Here is a 16,571-nt window from a genome sequence, read left to right on the forward strand (position 1 = left end):
CAAATGGTTAGTATCACATCTAGATAAATGGTTTGAGTCTTTTACAAATGCACCAGTTGTATTGGATTAGTCATAAATACCTACAAAGGTGTGAAATTGACTATTTTTCAATATGACCCATCCGTAGCAATGGGGCACACATACACACAATGGGGCCGAAAGCAATTTGTTGAATTATTGGCGCTGTTGCACAGGCATTTTGCTTAGATATTTCCAACTTCTATACATTTAAAGAGATGCCCTTTGTGTGGTGGGCTTTAATTCAGAGAGAGAGAGAGAGAGAGAGAGGCTCTCTCTAAATGGGGCCGAAAGCAATTTGTTGAATTATTGGAGAGGCTCTCTCTAAATGGAGCCGAAAGCACTTTGTTGAATTATTGGCGTTGTTGCGCAGAGATTTTGCTTAGATATTTCCAACTTCAATAGATTTAAAGAGGAGAATTTATATGGTGGCCGACCGTCAGGCCACCATATAATTTCTCTTATACCACTTGTTTCGGTGTTTCCTTTCTTCATCAATGCTGCTTGTATCATCCCTCTAAATCTCAAAGCCAGAAAACCGTTGCTCTTCAAATATCCTTTCTCCCCAACAATTCCTTATCTTTGTCATTGGAAAGAATGGCCTGTCCTGGGGAGTCGGCAGTTGTCGCAGTTGGCAAGTGTATATGCAATTGCATCTGCACAAAGATCACCACCTTCTTCAAATTCCAGCCAAATACCGACTCTCTTCGAGAAAAGATGGAGGAACTCTCAGATTCTAAGAAAAACATAGAAGAATATCTTGAATCAGCTGGTGAACAAGGAAAAGTAGCAATACTTCCAGTGAAAGAGTGGCTACCAAAGGTGAATAACATGGAAGGCCAATGGAACTCAATGCAGGAAAAAATCATCAAAGCCATCCAGGAACATCTCTGTGGGTGTTTTCCGAATTGTTATTCACGCTATAAATTAAGCAAAAGCAGCATGGAAAAGTTCCAAAAGGTGAAGGAGCTTATAGATACCAGGACCAATTTTCCAGAAGAGTTGGTGGTTCCTAATCCTCTGCCGAAACCGGTCGAGCAGATACCGGGGCCATCAGTACTTGTGGATCAGAATCCTGCATCAAGGTTTGATCATCTTAAGAACCTGGTGATAGATGATGATCGCTTCAGAAAGATTGGAATATATGGTATGGGAGGAGTAGGTAAGACTACTCTTATACGTGAGTTGAACAATAAGATGGCTGACGGATCCTTGAAACAACCCTTTGTTATTATCATTTGGGTCACTGTGTCAAGCGTCATAAACATGCAGGGAATTCAATCCCAAATTGCTGACAGATTGAAATTTAAGGAGGAACTGGAGAAAGAGAACAAGCAAAGATGGGCCACTCTATTGTTGGGAAAATTGAAGGCAAAGAAATTTCTCTTGATCTTGGATGATGTATGGGAGAAAATAGATTTGGACAAAGTGGGCATTCCACAAAGAGATCTGCTGGGCTGTAAGATTATATTAACAACAAGATCTTTTGATGTATGTAACCAGATGGAGACCGATGAAAACATTAGAGTCGACACTCTAACCGATGAACCCAGTTGGGAGTTGTTTAGCAAACATGTTCGAGAGCTGCCTGATGACGAAGAGATAAAATCTCTAGCAAGGGAGGTTGCCAAAGAGTGTAAGGGCTTGCCACTCGCAATTAAGGTTGTCGGTGGGTCTATGAGAGGAAAGAAAAGGGTCGAGCAGTGGAGGAAGGCCTTAAGAGGACTCCGAGCGTGTCAACCAAGTAATATTGAGCGTGTGGAGGAGGATGTATTTGGGCCCTTGAGATGGAGTTACGACTCGTTACAAGGTAAGAACATTCAACCCTGCTTTTTGTACTGTTCATTATTTCCTGAAGATTTTTCTATTGAGGAAGATGAGCTCATACGATGTTGGAGAGCTGAGGGATTAATAGACGAATCATTGAATATCGAAGAATCCTTAGAGAGTGGGGTTGATTTGATTGAAAAGCTCAAGGATTCTTGCATGTTGGAACCCGGAGAAATTGAAGGAACGGTAAAAATGCACGACATTGTCCGCGATGTTGCTATATGGATCGCGTTCTCTTCGGAAGATGGGAATAAATTCTTTGTCCAATCTAACATGAGCTTGAGAAAGATCACAAAAGAAGGGATGCATGAATCAATTAATAGAGCTTCATTTGTTGGTGGGGGATTAAGTGAGATTCCTACGTTTTTGGAGACGTGTTCTAACCTATCAACTTTATTGCTGCAAGATAATCCTCTTAATAAGATTCCTAAGGATATCTTTCTAGGTTTGAAAGCACTTAGGGTCTTGAATTTATGTGGTACAAGAATCAAATCACTGCCAAAAGAGGTGGGCGAACTTAATAATCTAAGGCTACTAAATCTATCACACACATTTCAGCTAGAAAGAATTGAAGCCCACACGATATCAAGGTTGTCTAGTTTGGAGGTACTAGACATGTATCAGAGTGATTATGGGTGGAAGGTGAAAGGGGAGGTGGATGAGGAAAGTGTGACGTTGGAGGAGTTACTACATTCAGAGTGCTTGTACTATCTTCGAATTAAGGTCTCTAGCACTGGTTATTTTCCTTTGGATTCAACTCGGTTGAAAAGGCTAACAAGTTTTCATTTTCACATGGCGCCTAGTAAAGAAAGGACTTATTGGTTAAAAAGTGATCATGAAAGAGTGGTGGAGCTGACTGGTGACGTTGAACACCTGGCCAAATGTGCTGAGGGGATGTTAAATATTGCAACTTGTTTAAGATTGAAGAATTGCTCTGTAAATAGGATAGGGGAAGTAGCTAAAAGTGTACCGAATCTAAAGGAATTAAACCTTTTTCAAATTGAGGGGTCAGACAACATTTGGGAGGGAATGGTTAAAAGTGGAGGAAGAAGTAGCTTTCCTAAATTACAAATCTTCACAGTGATTAATTGTCATGGATTAAAGACTCTCATCCCCCATGATTTGCTTGAACAACTTCACAACCTTGAAAGAATCGATGTATGGAATTGTTCCAATATGAAGGAGATATTTGGAGCAAAGGTGGTTGTTGAGAATACATCGGAGATAGTCGCAACCTGCAGCGTAGTGGACAGTAATGCATTCCCAAACCTGCGAATTTTACAACTTTTTGAATTACCAGAATTGAGGTACATTTGCCAAGAGGCATTTTCATGGCCCTCTTTGGAGATTGTTCGTTTCTGGGATTGCCCTGATCTACAGAGGCTTCCTTTTTCTACCGGTAATGCAAACAAAATACGAGAGATCGAGGGAGACGAGAAATGGTGGAAAGATTTAGAATGGGAAGATGAAGCTACGAGGTTGAATCTTCAAAAACATTTCAAAGAAAGGACACCATGGTTATAAGCAGAGACTCTCACAGGTACTCTCGCTCTGCCTCTGTCACTTTCAATTTGAATATGTTGTAGCTTTTTGTATATTTCTTTCTTAATTTTTTATTAACCTTTTGTGTTATTGTTTTTCATATTAGTGAAAAGCGGGAGGGGAGAGAAGAGAGGGTGGGCAAAAGGAGAAGCATCTTCTTCATCTGATAGAGTCCGAGAGTTGGTGTACCAAATCAAATGCTACATATATATAAGTGATGGGTTCTACTTGGTTTGAATCAACGGTCAAGATTATCTCATGATCTAAGTGTTGGCTTGATGTAAAAGGGTGTGTGATCTTTATGGTTTTTATTTGATTCTCGGTCACATCTGGAGCTATTGTATGGTTCGATCAAGATGATGGAAACCCCTTGATCTAAAACAATCAATTAAGATCATCTGTCTCACGTAAAGAAGGGCCAATATACTTATATATAGGGAGATTTTATATGGTCAACGGCCGTGCCTGAACTTGCAGCCAAAAAATACCACATTGTTTGGGTGATCTAAACCATTCAAGATGAAATAAATCCAATGGTTCGCATTCTATGTGAAAAATTGGATGGATGGTCCAATGACGGAATCGATAGGGGCAACGTGTAACCCATGAGTGGGTCCCAGCATTGTATAAAAGTAAACTAGCAAGGCAAACATAATGGGCTGTCTCACTTGGTTCGAGTCCTGTGCCTAATGACCACCCTATCTGTACTGGCTTGGAATGCCATGTCTAACTGGGTTTGTCATTATGTCTTGCCATGTACGATATTTTGCTTAAATGTCTATGTAACAAAAGGTTTCAGGTACTATATAATAGAGACTTATAATTTGATATCAGTGGCAATATTTTTTTTTTTACTACAATAGGTATGGAATTTTCCATTATCTGAATTTCTCTACAAATAATGAAGCAGAAAGTTACAGTTAATTCGCCTCAATGTTTGTGCCTATGACTATGGCAAAGGCTCGACTCGGATTCATAAAGGCCGATATATCACCATCTTGTATGTTGTGCCAACATATAGTATTGTAAATTTTATGTATTTTGAACAACAATATCTAAGAAGACACTGGATTTGAAATAAGAGATTATAAATTACCAACGTAGGAACAATATCGGTTCCTGGTCTGAGCATAGGATATAAGAGATTATAAATTTATGGAGCATTAATTATATGAGCTCTAAGAAGACACTTTGATAAATGTTCGTGGCTGCTTAATTTTTTTATTTTTTATTTACTAGTAATTGTTGGGGCCGTTTTCACAAAAGGGTGTAAGAGCCTTCCAAAAATAGCTTATGCCTCTCAGAGGGGCGAGCACACGGTATTCTTTAGTAAAATACAAAAGATTAAAAGAATTGCTCACTCTGTGCTCACCATGAGGCTGCGTCTCTTGTAATGCTGTCCACGAGAGGAAGTTTCATCATGCGATAACTTATAATAACTAGTTGGTAAAGTGATTGGAAAGGGAAATTATTATTTCAACAGGAGGACATATACACAAAAGAATGAGTTTCGAATAGGGAGAACGTATTTTTTTTTTTAAAATTTCTGATTATGATTTGTTTTTGTGAGGGATGGACTAGGGTTTCGAAAGTAGGCCTTGAAGATGAAGCATGTTGAAAAGAAGTAAGAGATTAGTTTATGTTTTTGAATATAGGATTTAATGGAATTAGGGTTTAAAAACGAAGAAGGTAAATAGGATGAAGGTTTTGAAGATGTGGAAGTGGGGATGTAGGGTTGCAAAAATATTCTCGATTGGAGTTAAAATTTTAGAAGGAAAAGAAAAGACAGGATTAGAGTTTCAAATGAATGGGTTTTAGGTTTTCGAAGGTGGGTTTTCAGGATTTGAATGAAAGTTAGAAATGAATGAGGGATCCAAATGGGGGTAATGACAGTGTTAGGGTTTTGAGTGGAAGATGAAGAGAAGTTTGGGTTTTGAATTTAAAAGGAGGTCCGATTAGATGTTCAAATGGATTATTGAGGAGAGATGGAGATATAAGCTTCACTGCAGCATCTCCTGAATCTATTTGACTTCAAATTTCTTTGTGCAATTGCATGTATAATGTGATTCAGATGGTTTGAAGCTTGAAGGCTATTATACAAAGAACAATTTTTCTTCTTGGAAGGTTCATACATAAATGATGTCCAATGTGTTTCTGATTATTTACTTTTGAGTTTACTGGTTAAGTGGTTATCTTGAAAGCATTGTCTTTTGGCTCAATGTTATGCTAAATATCATTCCAGTAAATATTTTTTATGGGGCCTCAAACTGAGACCATTGTCTTTTGGTTCTAGCTTATGCTAAATATCATTCCGGTAAATATTTTTATGGGGCCTCAAATTTCAAATATAATTCTTATTTATGCAAACTGTTTCTGCATGGAACTTCAGTGAAAGTATTTTCGCTGGGACATGTTTATAAAATTTACTTCTTTTGTTGTAGGTTCCTGCATCGATCAATTGTAGGCTCTTTGAACATCAAAGAGAGGGAGTGAGGTTCTTGTATAGTTTATACAAGAAAAACCATGGGGGAGTTCTTGGAGATGACATGTGAGTTTTGTGTTATTGTCTCATATTATTTTGCCCTGCATCTTCCAATAACCTTGTATTTCTTGTGCTTTTCTTTTGTTTTATCCAGTAAACCATGACATCATGATAATTTATGGAGCTGATAACTCATATGTATTGAAAAATGCATACACGCTCATGTACAACACGAGTCTGTTTTTATATGATGTAGTATGTTTTATAGTTGGAGCTATTTAGTTTTCAGACATTCCTTATTATTGTGCATTCAACTACATAAGATAGTGGTAATTAGTCATTTCCTTCAATATGGATAGAATAGTCCTTTCAGGCTATTTAGTTTTGAGACATTCCTCATTATCGTTCATTAAAGTACATAAGATCATATAAAAAATAGATAAAAGATATTTAAAAGTGTTGCGGTGAATCCTAAAGTATTGGAATCTGACACGTGTCCAACAGGGGTACATCATCCATTCAGAAGAAACCATGTACCATAGAATCATATTAACTATTTGAATATATTGATCCAATTTGTTCAAATTCTTTTCTATTTTTTTCCTTGTGTTTAATTATTTTATCGGTGCCATTTATACATGTTCGAGTGTCTCAATTTACACATCGGTTGACTTGATTCCTAGTTCCTATGTAGCATGATGAACTGGTTTGTGTGTGCACGTGCACACCATCAACATATTGATAGATTATGGCTATTGGTTTATTTGCAGTTTCATGCTTTATCTTTCTACATATTAGGTTGCTCTTGTTGTTCTGTAGATATGCTAATTTACCGTGTCAGTCGGAGCTTGATAACAAGTTAATGCTATATTTTGTATTTGTTTGTCTTCTGTTAATTAATTTAAATTGGATGATTGTGCGTTATTTTTGTAATGTGATAATTTTAAGGGTCTAAGCTTCCTTTTAGAATGCTTTTCCACCGAGGGATTAATTCTGTAGAAATGGCACACTTATTGTACATTTAGCGGATGGTGTGCTAAGCTTTTTCAAATAGTCTAATCATAGTTTTCAAGCCTTTTGCCTTTTACATTTTTTGGTTAAATGGAAATTATGTGAAGCTGCTGCCTTTGACATGTTTTACTTTTCATCCTGTGAGGTTATTTCTGAGATAATATTCTGATGCAACAGCTTGATTTTGTTTTGTCTGTACTTTTCTTGGATTGGTAGTAATTGAATTTCCATTTCAGTCTAAATCTAAAGAACTTTATCCTTTTTCATGGTCTGCATGCTGAGTCTGCCTTTTTTTCCTTCCTTGAACAGGGGGCTGGGGAAGACCATCCAAGCAATTGCATTCTTGGCCGCTGTGGCTGGAAAAGATGCAGAACATGGTGAGTCTAACCTGGTCAAGAGCGACCATGTGGGAAAGAAGGGCCCTGTACTGATTATTTGCCCTACTTCTGTTATTCAGAACTGGGAGAATGAGTTTTCTGTTTGGGCAACCTTCAGTGTTTCTGTTTATCATGGGCAAAATCGTGATCTGATTCTTGAGAAACTAGAAGCACATGGTGTTGAGATACTTATAACCAGTTTTGACACATTTAGAATTCATGATAAAATCCTAGCAGAGTTTCAGTGGGATATTGTGATAGTTGATGAGGCACACAAGTTAAAAAATGAAAAATCCCAACTATATAGATCATGTGTAAGAGTTAAAACAGCCAAATGTTTTGGTCTTACAGGAACCATCATGCAGAATAAAATTTTGGAATTGTTTAATCTTTTTGACTGGGTTGCACCTGGATCCTTGGGGACACGGGAACATTTTTGAGACTTCTATGATGAACCACTGAAGCATGGTCAGAGGTTAAGTGCTCCTAAAAGATTTGTCCAGATTGCTGATGAGCGCAAGCAGCATCTGGTGGAAGTGTTGCGTAAGTATCTGTTAAGACGGACCAAGGAGGAGACTATTGGGCATCTGATGAGGGGAAAAGAGGACAATGTTGTTTTTTGTGCGATGAGTGAGTTGCAGAAGCGCGTGTATAGAAGGATGTTAGAACTACCAGATATACAATGTCTCATAAATAAGGACCTTCCCTGTGGCTGTGGAAGTCCTCTAACTCAGGTCGAGTGCTGCAACAGGATTGTCAAAAATGGCATAATCTGGTCTTATCTTCATAAGGACAACCCTGAAGGTTGTGATTCATGTCCCTTCTGCCTTGTTCTTCCTTGCCTTATCAAGCTTCAACAGGTATTTTAACTTATGATTCTCTTTGCATTTGTTTTCCTTTTTTATTTTTACATTGTGGAGCTGGGTCTTTCTTAGATAAGCAATCACTTGGAGTTGATTAAGCCTAACCCTAAGGATGAAATTGAGAAACAAAGGAAAGATGCAGAGTTTGCCTCTGCTGTCTTTGGTAGTGATATAGATTTGGTTGGTGGTAATGCTCAAAGTGAGAGTTTCATAAGCCTTAGCGATGTGGAACACTGTGGGAAAATGCAAGCACTGGAAAAGCTAATGTTATCATGGGCTTCAGAAGGTGACAAGATTCTTCTATTCAGCTATTCTGTCAGGTGATTATCCGTGTCTAGAATATGTCTGGTGCTCTAAATCCATGTATTTCTTTTGGTTTACCATAGTTTTCTTTTTCATGAAATTTTTCTAAAGGATACATTTAGCCGACCCCAACTAGTTTGGGACAAAGGCTTTGTTGAGTTGAGTTGAGTATAGTTTTTTCTTATTGTTGAATAATCAAGAATTTTCCGATAAGTGGAGTTAAATGAACAGTTTACCTGCACGGTCTCACAATATATTCACCGGGTCTATCGTCTTTAGTACTGTGATATCTTTCTTTTCACTACTACGTGGATCTTAGATTTTTGTAATCTTCCTCAGCTTCTTTCTTGATGTGATCCTAACTGGTGTCATCTTTGAGATATTATCTTTACTTGGTTCCTTCATTTCGTGATTTTACTGTGCATTATTTGGAAAGGGATTGTTGATTGCTACATTTCTTGTTTGAAGATAGATACCCTTAGCTCATGCTATGGGTGGGGAATCCATAGAGGCTTTCGATTATGAAGTAAATGGCTATAACCGATGCAATTATGGAACTGTAATGGCTCGTCCTCACTACTAAGCAAGGTTTTGCATTTTGGTTTCGGTTAAAGTTTCAGTTGCCACGAAAATGGAAACGTTGCGGTTTTGGTGGAAATCTTGTAAAATCAAGGAAACACATGGAAACGTAAGCAAATGATAGAATTTAAAGATGAAACTTCAAGTAATGCAAGAATAAGCCCAAAAACACTTAGAAACCATCACATAAGCAAGACAGATATTCACAATGATTTAAAAACATCAAACTCCTAGTGACATGCACTGTCTCGCATGTTTGATAATTTTGTACATATCAAATTTCACATGTAATTCATATAAATATTTGAGGAATGATAGAGGAAAGGGCGCCCTTGTATCGGAGACCGAAGTGAAAGCAGCTCATCAAGGATTGAAATTGCTAGCTCAAGATAGTGGTAAATGCAATAATTGAAGGAGACTCTATGAATGTCATAAGGTGGCTTAAGAAATCCCCAAAACCACCTTGGCAGTTCCATCCTCTCTTTGATGAAATGTTCGATTGGATGGCAGGATTCTCTTGGTCTTTCTCTCATATTCGTCGCTCTGCCAATCAAGTGGCCGTGCGATGATTGGTGTTTCTATGGATGTGTCAGCTCTTTATGATTCTCTCCCCCCTTAATTCTGTATCTTTGCTTATGTTTCTTTTTTCTTCTTTGGTTTGATCCTATGTGTATTGACCGTCTCGATCGTCTATCAATAAATTGGCTATCATTTTTTTAAAGAAAAAGGGCGACCATGTATAAAGAGCCGCAAAAGGGCCCTTGATTGGATCCACATCATTTCTCGCTTTTCTGGCATTTCTCGTTTCAACGCCTACAAAATAGCTATAAAACCCATTTTATGATAATTGCCAAACACGCCCTCAGTTCTTTTCTAATTTTTGTTTCTGCAACTGACGTTGAATTGCTGTCAGCAGGATGCTAGACATACTGGAGAAGTTTCTTATACGGAAAGGTTATTGCTTTTCTAGACTTGATGGTTCAACCCTGATGAGCTGCCGCCAATCTCTTGTCGATGATTTCAACTCAAGTTCAAGCAAACAGGTATTATTTTAAGTTGAACACCTGAATAAAATTCAAGGACCAATTGTGTAAAGCCCGTGTCTGTTTTTAGGTGTTCCTCATATCAACTTGAGCTGGTGGGCTTGGTCTGAATCTTGTCAGTGCAAATCGTGTTGTAATATTTGACCCAAATTGGAATCCTGCTCAAGATTTACAGGCGCAGGATAGATCATTTCGTTATGGTCAGAAACGACATGTTATATAGTGTTTCGCCTTCTTGCAGCTGGTTCCCTTGAGGAGTTGGTTTATTCCCGTCAGGTGTATAAACAACAACTATCAAATATTGCTACTTCAGGAAAAATGGAACGGCGTTACTTTGAAGGTGTCCAGGTTTGAACCTATTGGTTGGTCTTGGATTTTAATGTTGTCACTTGTATTTGTATTTAATTCATCTTTTTTTTACCACATTCTTAAAGGTATCCAGGTATGATCATTGCTTTTTCTTGGTTTATAATATTTCTTTCATCTACTTGTATTTGTATTTAATATATTTATGTTTAGAGCATTCTCTGTTTGCATTTTCTTCGCAGGACTGCAAATTATTTAAAGGTGAGCTTTTCGGAATCTGCAATCTATTTCGTGACCTGTCTGGTAAGCTTTTTACCAGAGAGATCATTGAATTGCATGAGAAACATGGGCTGGAGTGTGGGCATTCTCATGGCACAAAAGAGGCTCCAACTGAACTTGGGACGTATCTTACAAATAAGAATTTGCTTATCAGCCCAAAATTTGACTGTGCTTTTCCAAAGAAAGAAAATGAAGCATTGGTATCATGGTCTGAAGTTAGAAGTTGTGATGGCCTGGTCATCACTAAAAAAACTGAACCAATGCTTGAAAATTTGGGTAAGGTTACTATTAACTATGTTGCTTTCTCTTTCCAACCATTTTATCTGAATGGACATCTTTCTCACAAAAAACTCTATAGCCTTTATAAAATTTGTTAAGGTCTCGAAGATGGTTTAATATTTATTCACGATACAAATCCAACAGTCAGTTTATTATTATACTGTTTTGTTTGTTTAGTCCAAATTGTCCACAGTTTAAGACAAAAGGAACCAATGCATGTGTTTGCTCTATTAGGATGTGGGCTTTGTTTTTATTTCGATTTTAATGAGTTAAACATATAACACATGAGGAATTGATGAATTATTTATCAAATTTGCATTGAATCCTGAAATTTTGCATTTAAACAAAAATGCGAGAATTTTGTAATTATTTGGGACTTATTAGAGTTAAAACAAGGCATGATATTTTGAGATTTTTTTAACAATTTGAAGAATTTTGTAATTATGATGGAAGTCAATAGAAGAAGTGCTGGAAAAAAGATGGTATTTAGTCTTTGAAGAAAAAACATCATTATCATTTCATTCATGTAATGAAAGAAGCTGCTTAATCCTTTAGGCTTTCTTTCCACATAAAACGGGCTAAAACAAATTTTAGGCCAATATTTTTTAGCACCCATTTAAGTCTGAAAGAAACTTTTCACAGACCCTTAACAAAACTGCTTTTGTCATACATAGAATGCCAAAGTTCGGCCTCCAAGGCTTGCCGAGTTCATAGGACAGATTGGTGATAATTGAACTTCAATGGATGACATGAACTTGTTTAGGATTTGAACCAGAAGACAGACTACCTAAAAACTTCTCTATATTACCTACATCCTCTCCTGTCAAACTAATTTTTAAACTCGATCATTCACAGACAGTTCCATCTTCTTCCATTTGGTGCGCAGCGTAATCACTATGAGTATGCAGACTTGGCAGAAAAGACCACAAATCAGACCCAGCCACAGTCCCTGCTCAAATAACCCAAATGGCAAATTTCATTAGATAAAAAAATAATAATAATTCAGTCCGACTTCTTTCTCTAGATTAGAAAATTAAAGGATGACATGAAGACAAAGAATGACGAATGGAATAGTTACAGCATACATCAACTTTCTCAAGGGAACAATTGAGTAGAAAAGAATACTAGGAGTACAACAGAAAAAATTGCATGAGTAGTCAGTTCTGAGTATTAAGAAATTAGCTATTATGGTTTCAGCAGTGAATTTTGCATGAGTAGAAAATAATACTAGGAGTACAAAAGAAAAAATTGCATGAGTAGTCAGTTCTGAGTATTAAGAAATTAGCTACTATGGTTTCAGCAGTGAATTTTGCAAAGCATCTTGATATCAGTAAGATGAATTATAAATATCAAAGATGGAAGTACTGATTCAATAAATTATAAATTATGATCGGGAATTATATTTCTTAGGTTCCTTTTGTTGAGAAAAGTAGGTTCAGACCCTCAAGACGACTGTTGCATTTGTTTCAAAAAGATAGAAGCATTTTACAAGATTGTTGAATTATTGGTGGGCTTTAATACAGAGAGAGAGAGAGAGAGAGAGAGAGAGAGAGAGAGAGAGAGAGAGAGAGAGAGAGAGAGAGAGAGAGAGAGAGACTCTCTGAATGGGGCCGAAAGCAATTTGTTGAATTATTTGCGTTGTTGCGCAGAGACTTTGCTTAGATATTTCCAACTTCTATAGATTTAGAGAGGAGAATTTGTATCCTCCCTCTAAATCTCAAAGCCACAAAACCGTTGTTCTTCAAATATCCTTTCTCCCCAATTCCTTATCTTTGTCATTGGAAAGAATGGCCTCTCTTGGGGGGCCGGCAGTTGTCGAAGTTGGCAAGTGTATATGCAATAGCATCTACACAAAGATCACCACCTTCTTCAACTTCCAGGCAAATACAACCTCTCTTCAAGAAAAGATGAAGGAACTTGCAGATTCTAAGCATAACATAGAAGAATATCTTGAATCAGCTGGTAAACAAGGAAATGTAACAATACTTTCAGTGAAAGAGTGGCTACCAAAGGTGAATAACATGGAAGGCCAATGGAACTCAATGGAGGAAAATATCAGAGCCAGCCAGAAACTTTTTTGTGGGTGTTTTCCAAACTGCTATTTAAGCTATAAATTAAGCAAAAGTAGTATGGAAAAGATCCAAGAGGTGAAGGAGCTTATAAATACCCGGGCCAATTTCCAGAAGCGTTGGTGGATCCTAATCCTCGGCCGAAACCGATCGAGCAGATACCAGGGCCATCAGTACTTGTGGATCAGAATCCTGCATCAAAGTTTGATCATCTTAAGAACGTGGTGATAGATGATGATCGCTTCAGAATGATTGGAATATATGGTATGGGAGGAGTAGGTAAGACTACTCTTATACGTGAGTTGAGCAATAAGATGGCTGACGGATTCATGAAACAACCCTTTTATATTATCATTTGGGTCACTGTGTCACGTGCCATAGACTTGCATGGAATTCAATCCTAAATTGCTGACAGATTGAAATTTAAGGAGGAACTGGAGAAAGAGAGCAAGGAAAGATGGGCCACTCTATTGTTGGGAAAATTGAAGGAAAAGAAATTTCTCTTGATCTTGGATGATGTATGGGAGAAAATAGATTTGGACAAAGTGGGCATTCCACAAGGAGATCTGCTGGGCTGTAAGATTATATTAACAACAAGATCTTTGGATGTATGTCACCAAATGAAGACAGATGTACAGATTCAAGTCAACACTCTAAACGATGAAGCAGGTTGGAAGTTGTTTAGTGAACATGTTGGAGAGCTGCCTGATGTCCAAGATATAAAATCTCTAGCAAGGAAGGTTGCGCAAGATTGTAAGGGTTTGCCACTGGCAATGGTTGTCGGTAGCTCTATGAGAGGAAAGAAAAAGGTCGAGTTGTGGAAGGATGCCATAAGAGGACTCTGAAAGTCGGCACCAACTATTAAACATGTGGAGAAGGAGGTATTTTTGCCTTTGAAATGGAGTTACGACTCATTACAAGGTAAGAACATTCAACCCTGCTTTTTGTACTGTTCATTATTTCCGGAAGATTTTTCTATTGAGGAAGATGAGCTCATACAATATTGGAGAGCTGAGGGATTAATAGACGAATCATTGAATGTCGAATAATCCTCAAACAGGGGGGTTGCTTGGATTGAAGAGCTCAAGGATTCTTGCATGTTGGAACCCGGAGAAGATGAAGGAACGGTAAAAATGCATGACATTGTCCGCGATGTTGCTCTATGGATCGCGTCCTCATCAAAAGATGGGAATAAATTCTTTATCCAATCTAACATGGGCTCAAGCAATATCACAGAAGAAGGGATGCATGAATCAATTAACAGAGCTTCATTTGTTGGTGGGGGATTACGTGAGATTCCTACGTCTTTGGCGACATGTTCTAGGCTATCAACTCTATTTCTTCAAGATAATCCTCTTAATAAGATTCCTAGGGATATCTTTCTAGGTTTGAAAGCACTTAGGGTCTTGAATTTAAGTGGTACAAAAATCACATCACTGCCAAAAAAGGTGGGCGAACTTAATAATCTAAGGGTACTGAATCTATCTGAGATGAGGGAGCTAGAAAGAATTGAAGCCCAGACGATATCAAGGTTGTCTAGTTTGGAGGTACTAGACATGTATCAGAGTCATTATGGGTGGAAGGTGAAAGCGGAGGTGGATGAGGAAAGTGTGACGTTGGAGGAGTTACTACATTTAGAGTACTTGTACTATCTTTGAATTAGGGTCTCTAGCACTAATTATTTTCCTTTGGATTCAACTCGGTTGAAAAGGCTAAAAAGTTTTCATTTTCACATGGCGCCTAGTAAAGAAAGGACTTATTGGTCAGACATAGATAATGAAAGAGTGGTAGAGCTGATTGGTGATGTTGAACACCTGACGAAATGTGCTGAGGGGATGTTAAATATTGCAACTTTTTTATGTATACAAGATTGCTCTGTAAATAGGATAGGGGAACTAGTTAAAAGTGTACCGAATTATTCCTTTTTCGTATTGAGGGGTTAGACATTTGAGAGGGAATGGTTAAAAGTGGAGGAAGAAGTAGCTTTCCTAAATTACAAAAGATCACGGCGTTTTGGTGTGAGAGATTAAAGAGTCTCATTCCCCATGATTTGCTTCAACAACTAGACAACCTTGAAGAAATCCATGTATTTAATTGTCACAATATGGAGGAGATATTTGGAGCAAAGGTGGTTGACGATAATACATCGGAGATAGTCGCAACGTGCAGCGTAGTGGACAGTAATGCACTCCCAAATCTACGATTTTTATACCTTTTTAACTTACCGAAATTGACGTACATTTGCCAAGAGGCATTTTCATGGCCCTCTTTGGAGATTGTTCGTTTCTGGCGTTGCTCTAATCTAAGAAGGCTTCCTTTTTCTACATGTAATGCAAACAAAATACAAGAGATTGAGGGAGAAGAGAAATGGTGGAAAGATTTAGAATGGGAAGATGAAGCTACGAGGTTGAATCTTCAAAAACATTTCAAAGAATGGACACCATGGTTATAAGCAGGGACTCTCGGAGGTACTCTCGCTCTGTCTCTGTCGCTTTCAATTTGAATATGTTGTAGCTTTTTGTATATTTCTTTCTTTTTTATTGACTTTCAGTGTTTTTGTTTTTCATAATTCCCTATTAGTGAAACACGGGAGGGAAGAGAAGAGAGGGTGGGCAAAAGGAGAACCATCTTCTTCATCTGATGGATTCCGAGGGTTGGTGTACCAAATCAAATGCTACATTTATTTCCTTCCAAATAAATGCCATGTTGTCATCTAACGCCATGTTCAAGTGGGTTTGTCTTGCCTTGCTTCTCTCTTTGACTTCATGGAGCAATCAACACGGTTGATCTCGTGGAACATCATCAGATCGATAAGGCCCTGTTTAGATTGCAGGAAACGCATTTCTTGTTGAAATTTTTTCCTATGAATTCCTTTTTTGTTTCCGTGTCTAGAGAGATGATGTATTTATGACTTTTTTTATGATATCATTGTAAATTGAAGGTTCTTGTAAATAAAATTTGAATTGTGGCGATCCAAATTACCTTTTTTTTAGGGTGTAATCAGACAATGGAAACATGAGAAATTCTAAAAAAAAAAAAAAAACTTTTCCAAACCTTGTAGAAAATTCCTGCAATCCAAACATGGCCTAAATGGCTACAAAAATCAATGGCTCAACTTAATTTACTTGGCATAATCCTATACATGGCCTAAAGGGCTACAAAAATTATTAGAGAATGAAATCAAATCAAGATCAAATATTCTGAGATTAGAAGATTTGATTTGATTAGGCTATATTGGTTGGTTGGGTTAGATTAGGCAAGTGAATTAGATTAGGATAGTGTCTTTCCTTAATTATCTTATTCTCTTGCTATGTTTATCATTTGAGTGTTCTATAAAAACACTCGTTGTACTTAATGTAAATCATCCAAGATTAATATCATTTTCTATTATTTTACATTAGAAACCATTTATGCTTCTGGTTTGTGGGAGGCAAATTTTTCTAATAAAAATCATTTATGCCTCTGGCTTGGTTGGGTCAGAATATTTGATCTTGATTTGATTTCATTCTCTAATAAAAATCAATAATGAAAGTGACTTCCTTATATTAGCAATTTCCTAAAATTAAACTTGACACTCATATCATTTTGCT

General features: G+C 37.4%; 2 pseudogenes across 1 annotated transcript; one reads left to right on the forward strand and one right to left on the reverse strand.

Annotated features, from left to right (window-relative positions):
• The first annotated feature begins 129 nt into the window (after nucleotides 1–129).
• LOC143882756 (uncharacterized) lies at nucleotides 130–15,959 on the forward strand (annotated as a pseudogene). Its single transcript, XR_013252307.1, has 11 exons — nucleotides 130–194; nucleotides 432–3,370; nucleotides 5,462–5,514; nucleotides 5,832–5,938; nucleotides 7,193–8,120; nucleotides 8,196–8,443; nucleotides 9,922–10,048; nucleotides 10,119–10,396; nucleotides 10,597–10,909; nucleotides 15,330–15,449; nucleotides 15,562–15,959. The product of XR_013252307.1 is annotated as an uncharacterized LOC143882756 (transcript).
• On the reverse strand, nucleotides 4,645–4,771 carry LOC143885648 (U5 spliceosomal RNA; annotated as a pseudogene).
• Nucleotides 15,960–16,571: the final 612 nt, after the last annotated feature.

This window comes from Tasmannia lanceolata, unplaced genomic scaffold, assembly GCF_043159265.1.
Source record: "Tasmannia lanceolata isolate RefF3 unplaced genomic scaffold, GAP_Taslan_0.1 ptg000008l, whole genome shotgun sequence".
In the NCBI taxonomy this organism is placed as follows: Eukaryota; Viridiplantae; Streptophyta; class Magnoliopsida; order Canellales; family Winteraceae; genus Tasmannia; species Tasmannia lanceolata.